Source organism: Mus musculus, chromosome 15, assembly GCF_000001635.26.
Source record: "Mus musculus strain C57BL/6J chromosome 15, GRCm38.p6 C57BL/6J".
NCBI lineage: Eukaryota > Metazoa > Chordata > Mammalia > Rodentia > Muridae > Mus > Mus musculus.
Window position 1 is genome coordinate 62,037,608 of NC_000081.6, and position 2,343 is coordinate 62,039,950.

Below are 2,343 nucleotides of genomic sequence, written 5' to 3' on the forward strand. Positions count from 1 at the left end.
TAAAAAGGAATAGTGTGGGGGAGGGGAGGGTGGGGAGGGGAGGTGGGAAAGCTAGTTGACCTCGCCTGGGCATAGCCCCAGGCTGTGTGGGACCTATGTAGGACCTAGGTTTGAGTGCAGCTAGAACCTCCCAGCCCAGGACTGACAGAGTGTGCTCTCTACTAGGGCCATCTGGGCATTAAGCAGCCTCAGTGGCACGCCACCTCCATGCGGTTCTCCTCTCAGGCTTGATGCCCCTTCATTGCCTAGGGCAGCAGGCAGAGGGGCGAGCTGGATCCCTCAGGTCAGAAACCTCCAGACACCAGGAGATCGGGGACACACGCGGCCTGCCCGGTGGCGCGCGCTTCTCCCCCTCCCCCGCGGCCGGGAGCGAGCCGCCGTGACGTCACGGGCCACCCGCCAGCCCCGCGCTCTACCAGGCAGAGCGCGTGTGGCCGCCGAGCACATGGACCCACTGGTCAAGCGGGCTCGGCAAGGCCAGGATGAAGAGAAGCTACGAACTTAGCATTCCCAGAGCCCCCCGAGTGGATATCCGCGTGGAAAGGATGTTGGCAGCCCCGGTGACCTCGGAGTCACGGCTGGATCCACCCTCTTGTAAGTTCCAAGTTTATCCCCTGGAAACTCTGGAGCCCAGGGATGCAGAGTCTGGATAGAGGAAAGTGGCTTTTGCATTCCCACGAGCGCGTGTTAACCTTGCACTTTTCCTCATCACTAGACTCGAGATTGCCAGAGAGTTTGGGTGTGGGTGAGAAGTGTGGGTGCGAGGGAGATTTCCCAGGATGGCCTCTACATAGAGGTAATTCTGGATTTATGCACTTGATCAAGAGCCCATTTCCTCAGGTCTAAAAGAGAGAGACGCCCCCTGCAATCAGCGCAGATTTGGGGCCGCTGATGTGGTTTGGAGGCCTCATTTACGAAACTGGAAGTCTGAGTCTAGTCTAGTGATGCTCCCTCCATCCTTGGCCAGCCCTCCTCCGAGACACCCCCTCGGGGCAGAAAGAAGGTGATCTCCTAAAACTCCCTGTGTCAGGAAACTTTCTGTGCTTTTGTATTGCGTTCCTGTGTTCGTGGAAGGCCCCCACGCCTTCATCCTTGCTAATTCTTTTTGGATAGCTTGTTGCTTTAACTAGATTGGCCCTTTCTTGGCTAGTATTTTCTGCTGTACCTATGAGTGGTGTGGGAGAACTGTGCAGACTTCCAGGAAGCGCAGCCATGAAGCTACATGTGCCTATGTGTAGACACATCATGGATTTTCTTACTAGTTTACTAGTGGGTGATAATCTGTCCTTTTGAGCTCTCCAGAACGTTCTAGAAGCTTAAGGAGAGAAATCACTTAAGAGAGTATAGGGAGAAGTGAGGTTTTTGTTTCCTTTCTGCTCTTGTGTTTTTAAGGGGTTGTTGTCATTTGACCTAGAGAAAGCCAAATGTGTGTGTGTGTGTGTGTGTGTGTGTGTGTGTGTGTGTGTGTGCCTGCCTGCTTGCCTGTCTGTCTGTCTGTTTGTCTGTCTGTGTGTCTGTGTGTTGGGGAGGGCTAAGGATGCAGGTCTCTGTTGAAGTGCATGTGGTAGGATGTTGCAGGCCTGTTTTGCATATGGGCAGTGACAAGTTTGGGCTTGTTCACTTGCACAGTCCTATGGTCATAGCTAGTCCTTCTTAAAGCTCTAGCCAGTGGGAAAGCGTTTGTGTTTCTATCCTTGGAGCTCCAAGTGGGACTTCTTAAAAGATTTAGAAGGAGCAAAGCTGTCAGGAAATCAGAAACGTCACATGGACTCCATGACTGGGAAAAACCTCGTGGTGGCCTGCTCTCAGTGCTTGGATGTGTGCTAGTTACATCTCGGAGGTGAGGATGTGCCTTACGGTTATTTGAACTCAACTAGGTTCATGATGGATCTGGTGAGACATTAAGGCTGGTTTAAGACATTGTGGGCTATTGTGCTGGGACCCCCACCCCACTCTGTTAGGGAGTGACTGTATGGGACTGCCTTGTTGTTTTGCCTGGTTAAGGGTGGCTGTTTCTTGCTGCTTTACCTATTGAGTGCAGGATTTTGCATAAACCAGCTTCCCTTGAAAAGTAGAAGAAATTGATTTTTTTTTTTTGATTGATTCTCCTCTGACTCATCCTGTTTTGCTTCTGTGACAGCAGTTTACAGAACTGGAAAGGTGTCTCTTTTCTGTTGTTTCTGGTAATTTGTATTATTTGCTCCTTGAAAGTCTGTCTGCTGAGTTCTTACCATCTCCACGGATCCGATTCTTGTCTTCTTTGACCGTGGAAGGCTGGCAGGCAGCCTGCCTGGTTGCTGAGGCCTCTGTCTTCCATGTCCGGGACCTTCTGTCTGCCTGCCC

At 51.8% G+C, this 2,343-nt stretch overlaps 1 long non-coding RNA gene across 3 annotated transcripts in view; it reads left to right on the top strand.

Moving 5' to 3' along the window:
- The first annotated feature begins 378 nt into the window (after nucleotides 1–378).
- The window catches only part of Pvt1 (Pvt1 oncogene), a 222,230-nt gene continuing 220,265 nt past the window's right edge, over nucleotides 379–2,343 (top strand). For 2 of the 3 annotated variants that reach the window (NR_132747.1, NR_003368.2), the window contains exon 1: nucleotides 379–594. This is a non-coding gene — a long non-coding RNA (Pvt1 oncogene). Of the gene's footprint in view, nucleotides 595–1,649; nucleotides 1,841–2,343 lie in introns of those variants that run through there. The other variant, NR_132746.1, reaches the window with a different exon arrangement.